The sequence below is a fragment of the Kogia breviceps genome, chromosome 20 (genome assembly GCF_026419965.1).
Source record: "Kogia breviceps isolate mKogBre1 chromosome 20, mKogBre1 haplotype 1, whole genome shotgun sequence".
NCBI lineage: Eukaryota > Metazoa > Chordata > Mammalia > Artiodactyla > Physeteridae > Kogia > Kogia breviceps.
This window is the reverse complement of record NC_081329.1, coordinates 11137087-11162209: the sequence shown is the minus strand read 5'-3', so window position 1 is coordinate 11162209 and position 25123 is coordinate 11137087. Positions and strand designations below refer to the sequence as shown.

Sequence of the window (25123 nt, the reverse complement as noted above, 5' to 3'; positions counted from 1 at the left end):
CACTGTATCCTCAGCACCCAGCACCATGTGCAAAGTGGGTGTTCCAGAGATATTTGCTGAAGAATAAATGAGTAACTCCAAGCCATAAATTATTATGATCTGCTTGGTAATGTTTATTGGTGCTGACATACTTTTTAGTCGTGATGAAAAGGAAGAAGTCGTGAAAGAGAAAAGTAGCCATTTTCCAAAAGTACCTTCCATAACTTCTTGTTTCGTTTTTCATACGAAGATTACTTCTTTAAAAAATCTAAATCTAAGGGATGTTTCTCAGTGTCCCTGTCTTAGTCCGTTCGGGCTGCTGTAACAGACACCATAGACTGGCTTAGAAACAACAGGAATTTATTCCTCGTACTTCTGGAGGCTGGAAGTACAAGTTTATGGTGCCGGCAGATTTGGTGTCTGGTGAGAGCCCACTTCCACATCCGTGGCACCTTCTCCCTGTGTATTAACGTGGAAGAGGTGAGGGGTCTTGCTTACGTCTCTTTTATAACCACTAATCCCATTCATGAGGGCTCTGCCCTCCGAATTAATCACGCCCAGAGGCCCCACTTCCAATACCATCACCCTTGTTAGGACTTAAACACATGAATTTGGGGGGACATGTTCAGACCATGGCAATCTCCAATTAGTTTCTGGTTTTTTCCTCCCCTTAAGTGTTACTTGGTGTGTGTGTGTCTGTGTGTGCATGGTGTGGTTGTTTTGCTTTGGGGGTTTTGTTTTTTCCCTAAATGATCTATGGTGCTGAAACAGCAGAGGGGGAGCTAAAATTAATGAACTGAGGTTGCTGCTATCATCCAATGCTCCCAAGCACGAAATATTTCAAATCCAGTCATGTCAGTTTTCCATTCCACTAGAAATGAGGTTTGAACAGGGAGTAGGGGAAGTGTGGTAGTCAAAATAAGGTGCTAGAGTTGAAGCATTGCTTTCCTGTGTTGAGAAAGCCTAACTCATCCAACAACACCTTCCAGAGGGGACCTGAAGGAACAGTACCCTGACTTCTAGACCTGCGAATCCACACACTAAACCTCACCCATGTGGGAGAGAAGTTAGGCCCAGTGGCCTCTGTAGTAGGCTATAGGTCACCTCCAAAGGATACAGTGGTCAAGTTGGGAAAGGAGTTCTGGACCACAGAAGTCCTTTAACTGTAACATATAGTCCATTTAAGTGTAATGTAATGACTGACATATTTGGGTTTAAATCTACCTTTCTATTTGTCCCACCAATTCGTATCTTTTTGTGATGGTTAATTTTATGTGCCAATTTGACTGGGCTGCAGGGTGCCCAGGTATTTGGTCAAATATTATTCTGGGAAGGTTTCTGGGAGGGTACTTCTGGGTGAGATTAACATCTTAATCCACAGAATAAAGCAGGTCATCCTCCATAATGCAGGATGGGCCTCACCCAACCAGTTGAAGGGCTGGATAGAGCAAAAGACCAACACTCTCCCAGTGAGAGAGAGTTAGCAGGTAGACTGTCTTTGGATTTCATCTGCACTGTCAGTCACCTCGGTCTGCAGGCTGCTGATGCAGACTGCAGATATGGACCTGCCAGTCTTCATAATCTTGTGAGTCAGTTCCTTATAATAAATCTCTTATCTCTTTCTCTATATATCCACATCTTCTTGGTTCTGTTTCTCTGGAAAATCTGAATAAGAATATATATATATATATATATATATATATATGGGCTTCCCTGGTGGCGCAGTGGTTGAGAGTCCCCCTGCCGATGCAGGGGACATGGGTTCGTGCCCCGATCTGGGAAGATCCCATGTGCCGCGGAGCGGCTGGGCCCGTGAGCCATGGCCGCTGGGCCTGCGTGTCCGGAGCCTGTGCTCCGCAACGGGAGAGGCCACAGCAGTGAGAGGCCCGCGTACCACACACACACAAAGAGAATATATATATATATATATATATATATATATATATATATATCTGAATCACTTTGCTGCCGTGCACCTGAAACTAACACATTATAAATCAAATATACCTCAGAATAAATAAATAAAAGCAGTTACCTATGTGATGTTTTAGAGAAATTTCCTTCAAACTGATAAAATTAACATTTCAGAGCTTACAGAAATAAGCTTCAAATATTCGGGAAATCATAGCCTGTTTGTGAAGCTGACTGCATGAGCTGTTAGAACCTGCTTATTAGTCTATTTATTGGTCCGTAGCCCTATCTCACTCCAGGAGGAACATAGCTGAGGATTATGAGGTCACATCATAAGTCTCTGGTGGGGAATTGCTTCAATTTTTTGATTTTCCATTTACTGATCCAGACACTAAACTAACTAAAGACAGTGAGTGAGCCTTTTTTTTCTTGCTCTATCTGAGAGAGTTCTCAGCGTTTTTTATCAGTGCCATCTCTGCTATTACAGAAAGGGCCAGCGCATTGCTCTTATTAATATGCTGAAAATATTTGCTTCTGACATCTATCTGCATAACTATGAATACAAACCGTATTCTGGGATGTCAAAACAAGGGGGAGTGTGACTGCTTGAAATTCCCTTCCAATTTAATTTCACAGTTTTTGAAACTCTTGTTTTTCTTCTGTGATAATCATAGGGGAAGATAATTAACAATTATTCTCTGAGTGATAAAATTACTACAAATTAAGAAACTGTTATGAATATAATTTACAAATAATTATGTGATAGGAGCATGAAAAATGCAGAACTAATGAAACAAAATTAATTAAAGCTACTAAGAGATCATTTTGTTTTTTATTTATTTGTTTTGGTCCCTTGAGGACAGACTGTCCCAAGATGCTTTACAACAGTGAGAACTACGATGCAAAAAGAAATCTGAGGGACTTCCCTGGCGGTCCGGTGGTTAGGACTCCGCGCTTCCACTGCAGGGGGCACAGGTTTGATCCCCGGTAGGGGAACTAAGATCCCGCATGCTACGTGGCATGGCAAAATAAATAGATAAATAAATAAGAAATCCGAACAGCTTGCTCAGAAATGTATGTGGCAAATGTGTTGGGTTGCATTGCCCGTGGTACATGGTATAGGTCTCATCAGTACCTTCAGGAAAACAGAGCTATCATAATGCAAAATGTTAAATGTATTGACATGAACATGAGATGGGGGTGAATGTGTTGATATCTAAACCAGTGCTTTCTTATTGGCGGTTGACATCAGAAAAATAAAGTAAGACCTCTGAAAATTATTTCCTCTATAAAAACCACGAGAAAACTGTTAAAAATTTGTCAGAATATACTCTTTTCAACAAACGGTGCTGGAACAATTGGATATCCACATGCAAAAAAATGAATCTAGACACAGATTTCATATCCTTCACAAAAACTGAAAATGGTTCATAGACCAAAATGTAAAATGAAAAACTATAAACTTCTAGATGATAACATAAGAGAACACCTAGATGACCTTGGGTATGGTCATCTAGGTGATACAACATCAAAGTCACCATCCATGAAAGAAATGATAAGCTGGTTTTCATTAAAAATAAAGTAAAATTTAAAACTTCTGCTATGTGTAAGATAGTATCAAGAGAATGAGAAGACAAGCCACATTCTGGGAGAAAATATTTGCAAAAGACACATTTTATAAATGACTGTTTCTGAAATATACAAAATATTCTTAAAACTCAACAATAGGGCTTCCTTGGTGGCGCAGTGGTTGAGGATCCGCCTGCCGATGCAGGGAACACGGGTTCGTGCCCGGTCCGGGAAGATCCCACGTGCCATGGAGCGGCTGGGCCCGTGAGCCATGGCCGCTGAGCCTGCGCGTCCAGAGCCTGTGCTCTGCAATGGGAGAGGCCACAACAGTGAGAGGCCCGCGTACCGCAAAAAAAAAAAAAAAAAGACTATTTAAAAAATTTTTTTAAATTTTACTTATTTGGTTGCACTGCATCTTAGTTGCAGCTCGCCAGGTCCTTAGTTGAGGCACACAGTCTCCTTAGTTGTGGCATGAGAACTCTTAGTTGCGGCATGCACATGGGATCTAGTTCCCTGACCAGGGACTGAACCTGGGCCCCCTGCATTGGGAGCGCGGAGTCTTATCCACTGCGTAACCAGGGAAGTCCTAAAAATAGGCTATTTTTTTTTTAAAGAGAAGTTTCAGATTTAAGGAAGAGAGTTCCCACATACCCCCAGCCGCCCCAACACATACACAGCTTTCCCCACTATCAGCATGCCCCACTGGAGTGATGCATTTGTTATAACTGAGGAACTTACACTCACACACCAGTATCACCCAAAACCCATGGTTTGCATTAGGGTTCACTCTTGGTGTTGTACATTCTGTGGGTTTTGTCAGATGTATAATGATATATATCCACCATTATAGCGTCCTACTCTGAAGATCCTTTAATAATCCCTCCCTCCCTACAACCCCTGGCAGCCACTGATCCGTTTATTGTTTTATGTTAAGCTTTTATGGTTTTGCTTTTTCCAGAATGTCATATAGTTAGAATCATACTGTATGTAGCCTTTCAGATTAGCTTCTTTCACTTAGTAATATACAATTAAGATTCCTTTATGTCTTTTCATGGCTTGATAGCTCATTTCTTTTCTGCACTAAATAATATCCCGTTGTCTGGATGTACCACAATTTATTTATCCACTCACTTACTGAAGGACATCTTGGTTGCTTCCAAGTTTGGGCAATTATGAATAAAACTGCATAAACATCCATGTGCAGATTTGTACGTGAACATAAAATTTCAAATCCTTTGAGTTAATACTAAGGAACATGATCGTATGTTGAGTATCAGATGTTAAGAGTATGTTTAGCTTTGTAAGAAACTGCCAAATTGTCTTCCAAAGTTTCTGGACCATTTTGCATTCCCACCAGCGATGACAAGAGTTCCCCTTGCTCTACACCTTCATCAATAGTTGGTGTCATCAGTGTTTTGGATTTTTACCATTCTAATAGATGTGTGGTGGTCTCTAATGCCGTTTTTTTTTTTTTTTTTTTAAGATGTTGGGGGTAGGAGTTCATTAGTTAATTAATTTATTTTTGCTGTGTTGGGTCTTCGTTTCTGTGTGAGGGCTTTCTCTAGTTGTGGCAAAAAGGGGCCACTCTTTATCGCGGTGCGCGGGCTGTTGCGGAGCACAGGCTCCAGACGCGCAGACTCAGCAGTTGTGGCTCACGGGCCCAGCCGCTCCGCGGCACGTGGGATCTTCCCAGACCAGGGCTCGAACCCGTGTCCCCTGCATCGGCAGGCGGACTCTCAACCACTGCGCCACCAGGGAAGCCCTCTAATGCCGTTTTAATTTGCAATTCCCTAATGCCAATTTGTCATCTGTACGTTGTCTTCTTTGATGAGGAGTTCAGATCTTTTCCCCACTTTCCCCCCTTTTAAATAGACTTTATTTTTTAGAGCAGTTTTAGATTCATGGTACGTATATAGCCCTTTCAGATTGATTCATTCACTTGGTAAAAATACACTTAAGTTTCCTCCATGTTTTCTCATGGCTTAATAGCTCATTTCTTTTTAGCCCTGAGTAATATTCCATTGTCTGTCATAATTTTATATAGTATGGTAAATAATGATACTTTAAAAATGTGATACCTTGACTTAAGATTTTTCTGGCTTGCTTTTCTGTAAATTCATTGATGAGATCATCAAAAACTATACTTTTAGCAATTTCATTTTCAATCAGTATAATTGAAAGCAATATCATCACTACTACCAGATGCAAGATCACTAACAATTTTTGATGATTTTTTTATTTTAAGAAAGAAGAAACTATTTCCGGAGCTGTTAAGAGAATTTGCAGTCTGTAACAACATGATAAATTTCTGATACATTATTTTGAAATTTAAAGTTTAGCACATCTAGAGATTATTTTCACAGGATAATTTTTTTTAAGATTTTACTCAATACAAAATCAATTTTGTGTAAGTCTGAATTCTATTAAATTTTAAATTTCCCACTGGCATTTTAAGGTTTTCCCTGGTATTTCCTCTAACTTGTGGAGGTTTTTGAAATTGCCTTCATGATTGTTATGTAACTTAAAGCACTTATTTATGCATTCTATAATTATATCTTCAATTACAATGAAAATTTAATTTTAAGACTTTCTCCCTTATTGATAATTGGTTTACTCGAAGCTTCTTATGAAAGCAGTGTTCTTTTCCGTTGAATGCAATGACCTTTAAATTTAATTTCCAAGCCTGTGGATGTTTGCTTTGCTCTGCAATGTTCCAGCAGTTTTAAGAACTGGAGATCCTAAACGCTGAGAATTCTAATAACTTCCTGATATGCTTTGCTGCAGTTGCCATGTATATGATTTCCTTTTGTAATAATTTGCTGACAAACTTTACTGCTTCCCACCCCAGGTACGGACACTGCCTGCATACCGAGGCACTATTTTTTTCCCCATGGCTGCAGCTGGCACCACTGCTTCCGCCACAACTGTTCATCACCACCGATCAGGGCCAGGTCTTGGCCTGGCCACCTTAGGACCCCATGGAGCCCAACTCTCCAGAAGGCATACATATGTGTGCTTGGCCATGAGGCTGGTTGCTCAGTGCCTGGCCCCCGGCATATCTCTGCTGCTGACACGCGTATTCCATTGTCCCATAGGACGTCCTCGCAAAACACAAGTTCAAAGATGCAATTATCAAAAATGTCAAGGTGGCAACAGCAGAGCACAAACCCCACACCCTAAGTGAAAGACCACACCTCATATGAAACCAAGTCACGAAGTCAGGAAGGCAGCAGTGGCTCTTGCTTGTGCATTTCCCAGTGTGGTGCCACATCCCATCAATAGCACCAGAGGGCCATGGGGTTGGTGGCAGGCACCCTTTACCCTGTGTAAACTTCTGCTGTCACCCAGGGCTGTCACCGTCTCCTCCATAGGCTCCACGTGTCAGGCAGTCCTCCAGAGTTCTCGTGTCCAATCTTCCCCGCGGGCTTTCAAGACTAGGACTCCATGATGCCAAAGGCCCCCTCCAGTACAACGACCCTTCCGATCCACGTCCTCTCGTGCCTGCAATCCACACCCTGCCGGTTTTGCCAGATAAAGGACTGACGTTCCTGGCGTGAACGGGTCCGCTCTTGTCTTCCTGCCCACGGCCCCTCCCTGCCGGTGGCAGGGTCTGGAAGGTAGGGGTGCAGGCGACATTCAAAGAGATCACATGCTAACAATGCAGGGATTACAGTGTAAGGAGTGCAAGAGAAGACCTGTTCGGATGATGCGTTGCTCCGTGTTTAACTGTAACATTGCAAATAGAAAAGCCGACCTGGCCAGAGAACACATCACTGTTCCTATTTTCCTGCACATTCTGGATCAGACTTGAATGTGTGGCCATCATCAATGAAGCACAGTGACAACCCTTAAGGTTGTCATTGGAAGCCCAGGGGATTATGCAGCCTCATGAGTAATGACGTAACCAGCGTTCACTGTAGGGAAGAGCAGAGACTGAAGATCTTTGCTGTTCCAGTACATCCTGGTTCTGAAGAGTCGTGCATTGTGAATAGGAACAGCGCTGCTACCTTTTTCTCACGATGAGGGATGTGAACGTAGTCAGGAAGGGGGCATCTGACAATAAAGAAGATGATTCCTGGACATGAACAGAAACAGATGGTGCTTGGACACTAAGGAGAATGTTTCTGTGCACTGATTGGACAATAAGCAAATACTTTAATATCTCTCCTCGGACTGTTATTCTAAATCTTCATCAATAAATCACTGTAGCTCATACGGGTCCATCAATTTTCTAATACGTTTTAAAAATCAAATTGTTTATGTAGACAAGGAGCTTGGAAAAATGTATTTGCCCAGAATGTGCACATAGTAGGAATAACCTTGACTTTCTATGAGACTATAAGCTTCTGGAGAATAGGATTTTTGTCTGCTTTGTTCACTATGTATCCTTGGTTCCATACTGGATTGAACTGATTGCTCTATACTAATCAACTTCTAGTGAAATTCATGGGTGTCTCTACATGATGTGATGTGTTGTGTAGAAATTGTTTTACTGGAAAGTGTTGCAATAATCAGGATTTAGAAATTATTTTGTAAAACGGAGATTGCTATATTGGCCTTGGCATAAGCCAGATTGGAATCATGTAGCTCTCCTCCGATTCCGTTAATGGTCTATAGAACGCTTGCCAGATTTCAGGCACTTTTATATATATAATTTCAGTACACCATCCGAGTGTACAGTGGAGTAAACAGACGTGACAGCTTGGTGTCACCATGTCATTAACAGAACAAGCATGAAAGCATAGCACTCGAGTTTCTAGGGCATTCTTTGCCTGAGAGCTGCTGGGTAGCTCCCTGTGCTTGCCTCTATAGCCCAGGCTACAATATTTTATTCATAAGTCTTTCAAATTAATCCAAGCAGCCTCTAACTGCTTTGAGGGTGTCATTTCGTTCATACAGCAGGTGATGTCACTCACTTGGGGATTGTAATGATGGCTATTCATCTGTTCCTGTTGCCGCTACAGCCAGTGCCATAAGTACTAATCTTCAGGCAATGAAGTAGCATCATTTGTGAAAATGATTATTGGCAGGTAGGCTACACCTCTCTGCAAAAATTGTTTGAGGTCATGTTTGCAAATGAGCCCCAAAGTGCCCTTTACAGACAGTGAGCCATCGCTTCTGGAAGGGCCTCATTCAGACCCTGCATCTCTCTGCAGCCTAAGATTCCACGCAGATCTTCCCTCACCAGAGTCAGAGCAGGGCAGCCTTTCTGAAAGGCTTGAATCTAGGGAATGGGTTTAATTTTGGAGAGCCTGGAAGTTCCTGGCTACTTAGAACACCCTTGACGAAGCATCACCAGGTAAAAATTGCATGGACTTAGCTGCAGCATTACTGACAGGCTTGTCAAACCCACATCAGTACTCTTTAGAACATGATCACCCCGTTTTGTAAACTAGAACCAGAGATTGTTGAAAGTGAGGTGTGCAGATGTCAGAGGAAGGACATGTGAATCATATCGCAATAAAGCTATACGACTTTTTGTATTTGGGTTTTAAAGTATTAATGGTTTATTACAAATCACAGGCAGACCTCATCTGATTGCATTTCGGAGACATTGCAGTTTTACAAATGGAAGTTTCATGGCAACCCTCTGTCAAGCAAGCCTATGGGCACCATTCTTCCAACAGCATTTGCTCACTTTGTGTCTCTGTCTCACATTTTGGTAATTCTCACAATATTTCAAACTTTTTCATTATTGTTATAGGTGTGATGGTGATCTGTGATCAGTCCTCTGATGGTACTATATAATTGTTTTGGGGTCCCATGAACCGAACCCATATAAGACAGCAAACTTAATTGATAAGTATTGTGTGTGTTCTAACTGCTCCACTAACTGGCTGTTCCCTCATTTTTCTCCCTCTCTTTGGGCCTCCCTGTTCCCTGAGACACAACCCTATTGAAATTCGGCCAACTAATAACCCTACTATGGCCTCTCAGCGTTCAAGTGAAAGGGAGAGTCAATCAATGGGACAAACTTCATTGTTGTCTCATTTTAAGAAATTGTCACAGTTACCCCAGCGTTCAGCAACCACCACCCTGACCAGCCAGCAGCCACCAACGTCAAGGCAAGACCCTCCACCAGCAAAAAAATTACGACTCGCTGAAGGCTCAGATGATGGTGAGTGTTTATAAACGTTTATAAAAGCAATGTAAAAGCGTTTATAAAGCAATGAAGTATTTTTAAATTAAAGTATGCACATTTTTTAAAAATTTATTTATTTATTTTGGCTGTGCTGGGTCTTAGTTGTGGCATGCATGTAGGATCTAGTTCCCCCACCAGGGATAGAACCCAGGCCCCCTGCACTGGGAGCATGGAGTCTTACCCACTGTGCCACCAGGGAAGTCCCCTGTGCATTGTTGTTTTAGACATAATGCTATTGCACACCTGATAGACTACAGTATAGTGTAAACATAACTTTTATATGCACTGGAAAGCCAAAAACTTTGTGGGCCTCTCTTTATTGCCATGTTGGCTTTATTGCGATGGTCTGGAACTAAACCTGCCATATCGCCGAGGTCTGCTTGTATAACTCTAAATATTAGAAGACTCTCACTTCAGAACTGGGTTCTTAAGACCGATAACCTAGGTTAAGGTCATGTTCATAGTACAGAACATGATGGAAAAAAAAGGGCAAAGTTATAAATAGGCAGGTTCTCAGGCTCCTCCCTCTCCGGAACTTTACTACCTGTTCTTCCCTGACATCTTGTCAAATTCTGACGTCAGGATCCCATGAAAGCTGTTGGGACACTGGAGAAGGGGGACTGGTGTAACGTGGCATGTGCCTGGCAACAGAAGCTTATAAATCAAGCTGAAAGCTGGGGAGTCCCCAAGATTTATAGCTCATGTGAAAATATGCTAACTCAACTGCAAATTGATACCACAGCAAACTGGGCTCCATCTTCTTACACAACACGGCTTAAACTGTCAGGCGCTCTTAGGAAGAATTTATTGCAGCATGTTCAATGGAAATGGAGTCTGGAGACTTGACTGAGCCTTTCAGACGCAGCTCAAAATGATCTCCGACCAGCTTGCAGAAGAGATGGACAGAGCCTCCAACACATGCCTTCAGCCAAAACAGCACAAGGGATTTGAAAAAATTAATTCATGGAGTCCATAAAAAAGCGACGGGAATTTTTGGCCTTAAATTTAACTTCATCTAACCCTTTAGGACAAGTGTAAAGGCACCCTATGCCTTTACTTATGAAGGCACAACTTGGCTTTAAAATCTTTTGAACACGATGCGAAAGGATCACAAATTAGGACGGTTGGACAAATTAGGAGTCATGAATGTCTTTATCATCCTTTTTTCCCCCTTCTATTTCTCTAAGGGAAATTACAGCGTTTGAAATTCCTTCTTGAAGTAGCTGGAGTTCCAACCATCTTTCAGGAATCCCCATTTTCTGAGCAAATTTTGTCTCCTAATCCTAGGTCAAGAGGGCATGGACTCTCTCTGTGATAAGCCATTCGAAACTGGCTAAGAGCCCACATCCTCTGGTCTTTGTTTGTTTCTGGCTCACTTTTGGGGGGACTTCTGTTCTGTCCATAGAGTGCCTTTGTGTCTCTTGGTGACGCCCGGCCTCCCCTCATGATACTCAAGAGTCATATGAGCAGCAGCTCCGCTTAAATCAGAAAGGGCCTCCATGGAACCTTCCGCCTTCTGCCTCTGAAACTTCTGGTATTTTGAATAATGACCTCAGATCCAATTTTGTTCAGGCAGTCCTCCTGCATCCTGAATTCATGATATAGGTCTTAGGATTTGATATCCTGCATTTCAGATGCTCACTTTCTGTAGTTTAAACTAGTTTGTGGACTTATGCTCTCAATCACTAGGTTGCGTTATTTAGTAGGACAGTCTGCTTTCTTTATATATTATCTCTGACAAGAAATTTGAGAGCTGTTTTTCACAGATTCATGTTCCTTCCACCCTGACCTGATTATATTTGAAGGGGTGTTTTCAGGTCTGATGAACGCTGGAATTCCAAGATTCTGACAATCCTCTTCTTCCCTCTGTCTCCCTATCTCCTATGTGTACAGCTCTCATTCTCTTCCTCGGCCTCTTTTTTAAAAAAACGGTCATAAAATTTAAAATATAGCTCACTATTTTATATATGCCTTAGGAGATTTTGTGTTCCCTATTCTTAATTCAGGAAATGGGTTGATTAAACACTGCTTACTCCAAACCTTTATTTATTAAACACACTTCTAATCTAATTTGATCTTTTGAGTGGGTTTATTCACACCATCACATTAGACTTATCTTTCATTGTTAGTTAATACATGGGGAGTCTTGTTAATTGAATTAAACTTTAGAAAGTGGAGAAAGAAGATGTGAAGGACATTAAAGAGATAAAAAGACCAGTTGACTAAAAAATCCAGTCTAACCTTGAAGTTCTCTAATCCCTAAGATTCTGTAGAGTGGACAAGTGGAACGTTTCGTGTCTTTAAAGCAATGCTTATTCAAAAGGCTGGTTGTTATTTGTTTTTTACAATAGCGTTATCAAGATGTATTTCACATACCACATAATTCACCCACTTAAAGTGTATAATGTAGTGGTTTTTAATATATGCACAGAGTTGTACAACCATCACTAAGTACGTTAAGAACTTTCCTTACCGCAAAAGAATCCCGATATATATTAGCAGCCAGTTCCCATCTCCTGGCCTCGTCTCCCAGAACCATCCCACTGGCCCCCCGACCAGCTCTAGACAACTATCAACTTACTTTGTACCACTATGGATTTTCCTATTCTGGGCATTTCATATAAATGAAGCCATACTATATGTGATCCTTTGTGACTGGCTTCTTTCATGAGCATAATGTTTTTAAGGTTCATTCATGTTGTAGTATGTGTCAGTACTTCATTACTTTTTACTATTGAATAATATTCCATTGTATGGCTATATCTCATCTTATTAATTCATTCATCAGTTGATGGACACTGGGGCTATTATTATAATGCTGCTGTGAACATTTGTGTGCAAGTTTTTGTTTTCACATATGTTTTCAGTTTTCTTAGGTATATACTTAGGAATGGAGTACTGGGAGATATGGCAACTCTACGTTTATAACCTTTAAGGAACTGCAGGACTGTTTTCCAAAGTCTGCATCATTTTACATTCCCACCACCAGTGGTTGAGTGTTCCCATTTCTCCACATCATTGCCACCACTTGTTATTATTTCTTTTTCATTGTAGCCATCCTAGTGGGTACGACATTGTGACTATTTTTAACGGGTTGTTAAAAATAAGCAGACCAAAGCAAGTAAAAGAAAAGAGACTTTGCCGACTATGATCACCTTTGTCATCCGGTAGAGTTTATGTTCTCTGTGCTGATTCCATCGTCTTTTAGACCAGCGTTTCTCAATCTTTTTTTTTTTCCTAACCTATGCCCCCCTTGGAAAAATATAAAAGCTCATGACACCCCAAGATTCTCATATACCTCCTAGATTGAGGTTCATCTTAATCTGATATCTGAGACTTTCTGATTTCAAAGATCAGGAAAACAAATTTGCCAACTTTGTATTTGGCCAATTATCAAACACAGTAAACGTAATTTCATCAAGTAAAGGACAATTTAACCCTCAAAACAGTAGAAGAAATATTTCAGGCTAAAAGATAGTCTTTCCAATTTTACCTGCACACACACACACACACACACACCCCACCCTACTGTCCTTAATTTTCAGCGCTAAAGTCCTAGTTTCCCATATGGATTCCTACGAAACCCCTGGTGAGGACTTACATTAGAATAATGCTGTTGCTACTCTAACAGGCAGGTGCCTTTTTTGACAAGTACACCCATCCAGAGGCAGGCAAATGGGTGAGGGAACAGAGAGGCCGTGGAGAAAGAGATTTTTCCTACACCCAAGCAAAGAATATTCCTACAGCCATCTCTACACTACCTGACACAGCTCTGTGCAGAAAACACTGGCCCTGCTTATCCTTGTAATCTGAGTACAAAATGGTCCTTTGTTGACAGAGGCCAAAACCATTAGATGAAATGTTGGTAGGAAACTTCATAATGGAGGGAGCAGTCTGACAATCTGGCCCGTAATGATCAGTCTTGGCCTTTCTAAAAGTGGAACAATAAGCCATTATGTACCACATAATGTGATGCCAAAAGAATACACAGCACCTAGAATAAAGGATTCTTGACCGTAAAATGGAACCTAAGTTCACGTACAGGAAATACACGAGTTTGCAGAGCAAATCAAATGACTCCATGAGGAAACAGTCAGCCAGTACAGATTGTAGGAGAGTCTATAGTCAAATGACTCACTGTCTTTTACGTACCATACGAGCAGGTAGAAAAGAGTCGGCTATAGAACAAAAGAGAGACAGCAACCAAATGTAATGTGTGATACTCGTTTGGATCCTGATTCAAAAAATAACCTGTAAAAAAGGCATTTTTAAGGTACAGTGGGGCATTTCCAGTATGCTCTGAATTTAGATTATCTTAAGGAATGGTTATTTTTTTTTAATTGAGTTATTGTTGCCATACATCATTATATTAGTTTCAGGTATACAACATAGTGGTTTGACATTTGCATATATTGTGAAATGGTCACCACAATAAATCTAGTTAATATCTGTCACCATGCATAATTACAGAATTTTTTTCCTAAGGAATGGTTATTAATACATGTGGTAAATGTCAGAGTGGTTATGTTTTTTTTTAAGAGTTCTTTTAAATTATCGCACATTGAAGTATTTATAAAAGGACACATTGTTTGAGATTTGTTTCAAAATGCTCAAGAAAAAAGAAAAAGAGAAATATATGGGGAAATAGATGACGTAAGATCGGGAATGTTGTGACAATAGTTGGAACTGCATCATGACAGATATATGGGGACTCATTATACTATTTTCTGTTGTGTATGTTTGAAAGATTTCATAATAAAAAGTTAGATAATAAAATAAAATAAGCTTTCCTCCTAGGAGATAGATGTAGATTCAAATTTTAAAGTACATGGTTTATTAGGGGAACAAGTGAACAGGCGGGAATAAACATAAATTTCTCTATGCATTATTCTTTTGCATTGTTTCAGGGAGATAATTTGGTGTTAACGCACCGATTTAAATATTATAAGAACTCATAACTCTACAAGTCACTGCAAGATTAAAGTAAAACAAAAGTCCCTCCGACTAAATGGAAGGCAAAGTATAGAAAAACTCCCAATGATCAAGCCATGAAAAAGAGGTGTCGTGACTGAAAGCCCAAGAAATCCAACTGTGTAGCCTAACGGAGACAGGGGAAATAGCATTTTAACCCTGGAATTATAAAATTAAATGGTTTTTAGTTGATTTGTTTCACACTGATCCCCTAATCCTGTTACTTCTGACAATGAAGCTTTCTGCTCTAGGCTAGAATTATACTTTCAGGTGAGTAGAATGAACGCCTTGGACTCCAGCATGCACAAGCCCTGGAATTTAATTTTGTTCCCCTGGTAGTTGCATAACTTACGGCCTGTCCAGTAACCTCTTATGCAACTGGCATCTCATGCCAGGTAGGTTGCAACCAGAAGCTAGTCATGGGCTCTAATCTCTACTAACACCCAGTTGCTTGCTTGGACAATGTTTGACAGAGGTGATTAAGCCACATGAAAGAACTCACACCAGTGTGGATGAGATCAAGTGATCTGACTGAGGTAACTCGGCAAGGAATTGATGCCAAGAGACCCAAAGTCAGCTTCTAGATCAGTGTTGTCTAGCAGAAATATGGGAGCCACAAAAGTAATCCTAAATTTTCTAGTAGGCATAGTTGAAAAAGTTAAAAGGAATAGGTAAGATTAATTATAATAATATATTTTATTTAATCCAATATATCCAAGATATCACCTCTTGTACAAGTAACCAACATAAAAACTATTATGAGATATTTTACACTCTTTTTTTATACTAAGCCTTCACAATCTGGTGTGTACTTTATGCTTTAAACACATCTCAGTTTGGACCAGCTGCATTACACGCGCTCAATGGCCACATGAGGATATTGGCTACCATACCAGACACCTTTTTAAATGATTGATGGTGGAATTGTATAGATAAAATCCAGAGAGCTTTCAGCAATCCATCAGTACAAATTAAATATTTTTATTAGCAAGGAAAAACGTTCAATATTAAACACACATTCACTTCTGTCTTGTGGACAGTGAGATGAGGAGGGAGACTCTAGTCAGTATTAGACACGAGCTAAGCCTTCTCCTCTTAGGTCAGAGGACGGCGCATTGGGTATAAATAACCTCAGGAATGACAAAACTTGTTCATACAGGCTTATAAATGTGGGTCCTGCTGAATATATAATTTGTAAGTCCTAGGAGGAAAAGGAATTGGTAATAGCTACGGAATTACTAAGAGAGAATTAGACAAAAACTTTTCCCAAACTTTATGGTTTAATAACATTTACAGAGCCTGACCTCTGGCTAAGAACCAAGCTCTACCTGGAAAGTTACAATACCCAGATATACTCTCACAAGGGTCAGCTCATCCTTGTTGCTTGCGTTTTATTAAACTCATAACCGTGCCCTCCTCCCACTGGCCCACTGAGCACATCTGTGACCCTGTGTGTACACCACTAGTTTCTAACGAGTGTGTTTTACAAGCTGTACCCTCGTGCCTGGAATCCTATTTATTGAGATTCAGGAAAAGACATCTACCTCTCCTGCGGGAGTAGTGGGGTACCATGCCAGCCCATTGCCGGACAGTCTGAAAAGACCAGGCAATTCCAAGCTGTGGTCAAGAAAGTATCTGCACCAATTAAATTAAACCTAATCAAGTTGCCAACAGCGCCCCTCTGAGGGCCATAGCCTACCAAGCTACGAATACTCTACGTAATGACACTTTTTTGCGGGGGGGCTGAAGAAAATTAGCATGTATCAGAATACAATGCTTAGGTAAAATACACGAGGACCAGATGTGTCATCTTTGGACTCAATGAGCTATGGCAAATTGTAAGCTAATTTAGTTTGAAAACCATTTTTATCAAGATCCAACAGAACTAGAACAACCTTACCCAGTGTTATGTTAAAATTTAATACAAACATCTGCTTTACATTTGTGAATAATGGCTTGAGGGTCATTATTTTACTAGTCCTATGATGTTGCTGAGACAGAAAGACACAAGCCCCCTTCTTTCATTTTCTCGTGGGAAATGCCAAGTACAAGAACTGGCCGTATCTTAAGAGAATTGCACCCAACTAGTCCCATTGCATGGGAAATAGTGAAGGTAGTATATGCCCGGGGAACCCATGGAAAAGCCTTTTAGGGGCTCCTAAGCCATTTGCCCTCTGTGACTCTCTCCTTCGTCAAGGAAAACCTTGGCTTGATAAAGTGTTGCTAAAGTTCCGAGAACATGATGTTGGCAGGCCTGGGCTGTACCACTCCCCAAAGATGATTAACAGAATTTCTAACAAAGGAAGGTGTACAAAGTATTCAAGGTTCTGCAAAACGTTTTTTTTTTAATTCTAAAGAACTTAGATTTATTTCTTGAAGTATAGCTGATTTACAATGTTGTGTTAATTTCTGCTGTACAGCAAAGTGATTCAGTTATTTATATATAGGTATATATATACATACACACACATTCATTTTTATGCATATGTTCTTTTCCATTATGGTTTATCTCTATAAAACTTTTTCACCTAGTCATGCCCAAGTACTACTTTGTAAGTACAAGTAAGCATGTCATACTTACTACCTCTATTAGAAAAGAGAGTGGACCCTCCTCCCAGTGTTCCAAACGAGAGGAAAAGTTCTAAGTGGATGTCATCACTGTCATTAACCCCAGCTATTTATTTTTAAGGGTCAGGGACTCACCCAGAAAGGCAGGGACCAATTCATAGCCTCTAAGCTTGACCATGGTTGACTTCCTTTTGCTGGTTCTACTCCTGAGACAGAAGGTGCCTTCAGTATTTAGACTTTTAAGACAGAAAGAACCTAGCAGAGGGCTGAGAAATTGGTGTGTGGCAGAATATAGCATAGAAAATGAAAGGGATCTACGATGAAAAATGAAGTTGGGTTCTAACCTTAGACCATATACTAAGGTAGACTCCATATGGAAAGAAGTCCTAGGTGCAAATGATAAAAGCTATACAGTTAACAGAAAACAATATAGGGGAATATCTTTGTGACTTCGAGATGAGAACGAATTTCTTAAACAAATCCCCAAGAGCTTAAGCCATAAGGCAAAACATTGTTGGAATTGGGGACATCAAAATTAAAGGTTTCGGTTCAACAAAGAACCCCCCAAATAAAACGCACAGACAGATCACGAATTAGAAGAAAATGTTTACAATATTAATATTAACATCTTAACTATTTTAGAAAGTCCTGCAAATCAACAAGGAGGCCGGGGACCTCTTTCACACCATCGGTCGCCGGTGTGAAGCGCCAGTCTCAAACCCGGAGAGTTTTCACCTTTCTCATCTTGCTAAACACAAGCCTTTTACTTAAAAACCCATCCCAACCTTCAGCAAGCTCACTGGTGAGTTCATAACTGCAACGGGCTCGGAGGGACGTCACATAAAGAGTAAGCTGTGACGAAGTGAGAGAGGGGCAGGGACACATACACACTACCAAATGTAAATTAGATAGCTAGTGGGAAGCAGCCGCATAGCACAGGGAGATCACCTCTGTGCTTTGTGACCACCTAGAGGGCTGGGATAGGGAGGGTGGGAGGGAGGGAGACGCAAGAGGGAGGAGATATGGGAACATATGTATATGTATAGCTGATTCAGTTTGTTGTAAAGGAGAAACTAACACACTATTGTAAAACAGTTATACTCCAATAAAGATGTTAAAAAAATCTAAAAAAAAAAAAAAAAAAAAAAGAGTAAACCCTGGTGCGCTGAGGAAGCAGTGGCTGGTCCCACGTTCTGATGAGGTGGGAGGGGGAGGGGTAGAGCCTGGGGAACCTCCTGAGAACGGCAGCCATTGGGGAAAGGCTGCGTGGGGAGAGAGGATTGCAGTCGGTGCAACGGCCCGGAAGGGAAACAATGTAGGACGTGGAGAGAAGGCAAGGGATGGGATTCTCAATGCTGAGAGGGTTAAAGATGAGAGCCAGACTGGCTTTCAAACCCGGGTCCAGGAATTTGGACTTTATCCTGAGAGCAGTGTGGTGCCGCTGAAGGATTTGAAGCAGGGAGAGATTTATTTGTATTTCAGGATGTTGACTCTGGCGAATGTGAACCGCGATGAACTTTAAAGCACAGCAGAAGCAGCGTATGAGGTGTGCAAAACAGTCTGCTGAAGAGTGGGAGGAAAATATGAGATCTCCTTTGTCTAAAAAAGGAAACCGTTAAGCTTCCCTAAAGTTTAATACATACGGGTTTCAGCATATAATTGTGTGCAGAAGTTAGAAATAAACCAGTTAATCCTTGAACAACTCATCTGCTCTCTCAGAAATCTCTGGATAACTTCCCAGTCGCTATTCTGCACGCAGGGGTTCCACCAGAGATCTGGTAGTACGTATTTGTTGAAAAGATTCCGCATATGAGTGGACCCTTACAGTTCAAACCTATTTGTTCAAGGGTCAACGGTATACATTGGGGGTACATGCTCAAAACATTTTCACTGATTGGGATGTACCATCAAATACATTTAGAGACCATGGATACAGAAGACGACCTGGAAGGACCCACAAGGTGTCGCCCCTTTTCAGTTCCTAGTAGACTTGATCCTACCTTTCGGAAGGGCTGTAACCAGGGCCTTGTTCACAGCTGAGGCCCGCACCAGGAGCCACCAGGCCCCAGGATGGAGGGACGAAGTGAAAGGGTTGCATGGCTGCCATCGCAGCAGTGGCCCCAACAGAGAACTGTCCAGGGGATGGAGGAACCCCGCTGATGCAAGATAGAAAGGACAGACACAGGCAGTCCCCGTGAGACCCGTGGAAGGAAGCTAGCAGGGCCCTTTGGCTGACACCCCCGAGGTTGAGGGGGCCTCATGTTTTGGCTGCTGTTCAATGACAACTTTGTGAGAGGAACAGGATAAGGCTTCTTCACAAACGTAGAGTTTGACCTTGAAGCATATTTTTTTCTAAGAGGCACACTGCTAACCTTTACAGAGGCCGTTGTCATGGTTACTCATGGCTGGCCGTTCAGTGCAATAGTGAAGAGCTTTTGGTCGCCAGGCTGTACTGCAGGGAGAGAGAGGGTTTTTTCATGTTAAAAACACTCCCTCACATTTGATAGCCTATCTCCAAGAGAGCATTTTGAGATATGAAAAGACTGATTTACTTGTCTGTGCTACTATAGATTGTGATAGCATTGCTTGATGAGGGCCCTTTCAAAACGCATATTTTTCTCATCTGAGCCTGCTTTGTATTAGGTTTTCACTTACTATTTACTTTTCTCTTAGCTTTAAATTGAGGATTTGGAAAATAGGATATTGCACTCAAGTTCTGTTTATTGGTGGCTTCCCTTTTAAAAAACATCTGCTCTGTGTACGATTTTCAGCCTATTTAAGCTTTATAATCCTTATCACTTGCCACTTAATAATTAATTGTTGTCAATCACACACTAGTTTTTTCAAATGTCAGCCTTATTCAGAATATAATTTAAGTAAAATGTAACCAATGAATAATGCAAGGATTTAGTTATTGCAGGTCTATAATTTTTCAATTTGTTCATAATATAAAGTCATTATGCAATGACTTTATTGTTATCTGAGGGTTCATTATTAGATCCTATGGAAACCCATGACCATTAGTACTAGCTAAATGTGAGGGTAGAAAGATAGTTTTTTTAATGACCAAAGGATGAAAGTGTTAAGAGAAATAGCTATTGTTTTAAATGCTGTTCAAAATGAGGTAAAAGGAGCATGGAATGATATCAAGGGCACTGCAGACCCTGACGTAAGCTACATGGATGTGACGGCAGCGGGTCTACACATCTGTCTAGAAATCTAGCTATAAAGGCAAGAAGAGAAACGTGGTGGTTGTTGGAAAGGGTGCAAATCAATTGGAAAGAGAGCAAATCAAAGCAGAGATTTTTGGTTTGGTTTTGCTCTGTTTTGAGATGGCAGAGCATGTCATGGAAAGACTCCAGTTGAAAGCGAGAGGCTGAACCAACAGAAGAGCAAAGAGATCCTTGCAAAAGCAATAGGGATGGAGGTCTCCAGGTCAGGAAGAAAGAACACCTCCTAACAGAGAGCAGGAGAGGCTAGATATGGGGGCAGGTAATTAATTCACAGCATGTCAAGAGAGTTCTTGGCTGATGACTTCAACTGACTCTCTAAGAAGCTGAAGAAGGAAGGTGAAAAGATTAGAGGCTGGAGGGAAGTGGGAAAGTTTCAAAACAGTCACTGAATAGACAGGGAAGATGAGTAAAGCAGAGAAACGTATTAGGACGTCCAGGCAGCACTGAGAGTCCATTTGAATTCAGTGATGATTAATTTATAAATGCCCCTTTTCATAGCCCTTGTGAAAAGACTGCCAGAAACTCATTAAATAAGTTAATATCAGGAGTGCCCTGAAAGCCCAGTGCTTAGGACTCCGCGCTTCCACTGCAGGGGGCACGGGTTCAATCCCTGGTCGGGGAACTAAGATCCTGCATGCCACGTGGTATGGCCAAAAAAAAAAGAAGTTAGTATCTTTCTTGATGATTACTCTTAATAAGGGCAGCATAGTGTTTTCTTCCACACATATTCTATTGTCTATATTTGTCTGTTGTCAGTCTTGAACTTCAAATTCAAATCCATGAGAAAGAGTTAAGGTACCTGAATCTCATTCTTTTTTTCTTTCCAATTAAAAAAAAAAAAATACATACTAGAGTGGCTGAAAAGCGAATCCTTGAAACCTCCAAAAATACTAATCTCAGAATTCGTTTTTAGAACGTGGATGAGGCTTCACAGATAAAACCATGGCAGAAAAACAGCAAGATGGGCTGCGAGAAGAATTAGCTAAAAGTGCACAGAATTCAATAATTCATGAGGAATAACAAAAGTCATTAAGATGCAATTAAGGATATAGTACGGAAAACCAAACCCAGAAAATTAAATAAACCTAAGAATTTCAGTGGGTGAAATCAAAGAAGCTACGTGGCCTTGAAAAGGACCTTATGAGACATACAGTAAGGGCAGCATGAGAGAGACCGAAGGCTGATGGGGACAGAAAGGCAATGAAATCCACAAGGAAGGGAGATGGTGAACAATGTTTGAAGACAAACATTCTGGGAGGGGTAGGAATACAAAAAGAAACAAAGGCCGGAAGTACAGAGAACATTTTAAATGTGCCAACACTTATTGTATCGCTTGGTCTCTCACTATTAGGAAATTCCTGGAGTCCTGGGCAGAGAAACAGTGAGGGATCTTTTACCCAGGGTTTCCATTCTAAACTTCACTGTTGAAGTCTAGGCAACCTCCAGCATGAGCTGGCCATTTTCGTGTTGAGCTCTGCTCCCTCCTCTGCTGGGAGATGACCCTTCCCTTCGCATGTGCACATCTTCCTCCTTTGGGGTATGTTCAGGAAAAGTCTAAATAAGAGATCAGCGTCTAGGTCAGGAGGTTCCCTGGCCACCCACTCGGTTGATCCTGACCGCAGCCTGCTGTTCTCAGCTCTACTATCTCCCCACCGCTTGCCCAGATTTCATCCCTCTACAGGCCCTCTCTCATCTCAGCCACAAGTTCTACCTCTGAGCTGTCTTTCCAATCCCCACACCTCTCCCTCAATCCCACCATTTTCTACCTTGGACCGCCATCGCTTCTCACACAAATTACAACCATTGCCTCCAGGTTGGCTTCCTTGCCCAGGTTTTGTCCATTTTCACCCTCTCTCTTTTCTAGTTCAGTTTCTTCGTGGCCAGAGAATTTCTCAAAATGCAAATCCAATCATGCTAGTTTACTGCTAAGTCATGCAATGTCTCCCTATTGCCCAAAGGATAAAGCCCCAAATCCCAAAGCCCTCTTCAAGCATTTGTTGAACCTCCCGCAAGCATCTAAAATTCCAGCCTAGGTAAGTTCACTTGAATCATATTTTAGATTCCACATATAACTGCTATCATATGGTATTTGTTTTTCTCTTTCTGACTTACTTCGCTTACTATGACGATCTCTAGGTCCATTCATGGAGCTGCAAATGGCATTATTTCACTCACTTTGCTGTGCCCCAGAAATTAACGCATTTTAAATCAACTATACTTCAATAAAAAAAGTTAAAATAAAAAATTTTTTAATTTAAAAAATAAAAAAAAGGCCATCCTAACGGAACTTCTCGGTTGACTTCATCCTTCTTCCCCTTCCCCTGATTTCCTCTGCTGTCTTCTTCCTCTTCCTGCCCCATTCACTGCACTAACTCCTAATTCCAGTTCTATGTAGGTACTGTTTACCCCAGAAAGACTTCCTGAACCGAATCATTTCTTCTAGACTCAAAATTTTTCTTTTTTGAAAACATTGATGCCAAGAAACCCTTGTTATATGTTCTTATAACTATTGTCTTGAAAGCTCTCTGTCAGGATCACATCTATTTTGCTCAATGCTATATTCCTAAGCAAAGTAGTTGGGCTTTAAGACGCTTGCAAAATATTCAACTGAATGAAGAAATGATCAAATGAATTCCCAAGGCAGTCCACAACTTTTTGGAACTTAGAAACTAGATTGAGTCAATGTTTCAGGCTTGATCAGATTTGGGGAAAAGCCTGACAAGTCAAGTTTATACCTTTCTAAGAATATGTCCATTTCTTCGAGGTTGTCCATTTTATTGGCATAGAGTTGCTTGTAGTAGTCTCTTAGGATGCTTTGTATTTCTGCGGTGTCCATTGTGACTTCTCCTTTTTCATTTCTAATTTTATTGATTTGAGTCCTCTGCCTCTTTTTCTGGATGAGCAGGCTAACAGTTTATCAATTTTGCTTATCTTCTCAAAGAATCAGCTTTTAGTTTTATTGATCTTTGGTATTGTTTTCTTTCTTTCTATTTCATTTATTTCTGCTCTGATCTTTATGATTTCTCTCCTTCTACTAACTTTGGGTTTTGTTTGTTCTTCTTTCTCTAGTTCCTTTAGGTGTAAGGTTAGATTATTTATTTGAGATTTTTCTTGTTTCTTGAGGTAGGCTTGTATTGCTATCAACTTCCCTCTTAGAATGGCTATTGCTGCATCTCATAGGTTTTGGATCATCGTGTTTTCATTGTAATTTGTCTCTAGGTATTTTTCAATTTCCTCTTTGATTTCTTCAGTGATCTCTTGGTCACTTAGTAATGTATGGTTTAGCCTCCATGTGTTTGTGTTTTTTACATTTTTTTCCCTGTAATTGATTTCTAATCTCATAGCATTGTGGTTGGAAAAGATGCTTGATATGATTTCAATTTTCTTAAATTTCATAGCATTGTGGTTGGAAAAGATGCTAGATATGATTTCAATTTTCTTAGGCTTGATTTGTGACCTATGATGTGATGTATCCTGGAGAATGTTCCATGTGCACTTGAGAAGAAAGTGTAATCTGCTGTTTTCAGATGGAATGTCACTTAAATATCAATTAAATCTATCTGGTCTATTGTGTCATTTAAAGCTTTTGTTTCCTTATTAATTTTCTGTTTGGATGATCTGTCCATTGGTGTAAGTGAGGTGTTAAAGTCCCCCCACTATTACTGTGTTACTTCGACTTCCTCTTTTATAGTTGTTAGCAGTTGCCTTATGTATTGATGTGCTCCTATGTTGGGTGCATATATATTTATAATCGTTATATCTTCTTGGATTGATCATTAATCATTAATCATTATGTAGTGTCCATCCTTGTCTCTTGTAACATTCTTTATTTTAAAGTCTATTTTATCTGATATGAGTACTGCTACTCCAGCTTTCTTTTGATTTCCATTTGCATGGAATATCTTTTTCTATCCCCTCACTTTCAGTCCATATGTGTCCCTAGGTCTGAAGTGGGTCTCTTGTAGACAGCATATATATGGATCTGATTTTTGTGTCCATTCAGCAAGCCTGTGTCTTTTGGTTGAGAATTTAATCTATTGACTTTTAAACCCCCATATTACAGTGACATGTTGTTCAGATAAGCAAACGTCGTCTATGTATTACTAGGGTCTTTAACGAGCCTGAGATTCATCAAAGAGACTTGCCTATCTCTCTTCGGATCCCTTGGAAATTTTGATATTTCCCTCATTTCTAAGTCCTTGGTGGTCACCTGCCCCAGGTAACGTTTTCACTTAGGTATTCCGAGATTGTTCCAGTGATCGCTGGAGCTACAGTCTGCATTAGGTAATTTACTGGGTCACTGACTTGTTTGAGGGCTTCTTGGCAATGATATTTGAAAAGAGAAAAATGTTGCGTCTAGGAGACAAGACAAGCATTAGAATAGCTTTTGAGGGCTAAAGCAGCACGGTGGCTGAGGCTGAAGGGAAGACAGGCTGGTGGCAAAGTACCAACTCTTTGGAGCTAGAGAATGGTTATTTCAAAATAAAAAGCCTGGGGTTGGGGGAGATAAATTAGGATTTGGGGATTAACACATACACACTACTCTATATAAAACAGGTAACAAACAAGGACCTACTGTATAGCACAGGGAACTTTATTCAATATTTTGTAATAACCTGTAAGGGAAAAGAATCTGAAAAAAATATATACATACATATGTATAACTGAATCACTTTGCTCTATACCTGAAACTAACACAACATTGTATATGAACTATACTTCAATTAAAAAAAAATAAAATAAGATTAAG

The 25123-nt window shown here is 40.6% G+C and overlaps 2 protein-coding genes across 9 annotated transcripts in view; one reads left to right on the top strand and one right to left on the bottom strand.

Moving 5' to 3' along the window:
• Positions 1-7672, top strand: part of RWDD4 (RWD domain containing 4) — a 28108-nt gene extending 20436 nt beyond the window's left edge. For 7 of the 8 annotated variants that reach the window (XR_010838508.1, XR_010838507.1, XR_010838514.1 and 4 more), the window contains one exon: positions 6308-7672. The gene's annotated coding sequence lies outside the window, so the exon portion shown is untranslated. Of the gene's footprint in view, positions 1-2753; positions 2866-6307 lie in introns of those variants that run through there. The other variant, XR_010838510.1, reaches the window with a different exon arrangement.
• Positions 1-25123, bottom strand: part of TRAPPC11 (trafficking protein particle complex subunit 11) — a 121883-nt gene that overhangs the window by 63212 nt on the left and 33548 nt on the right. The gene's annotated exons all lie outside the window — the stretch shown is intronic.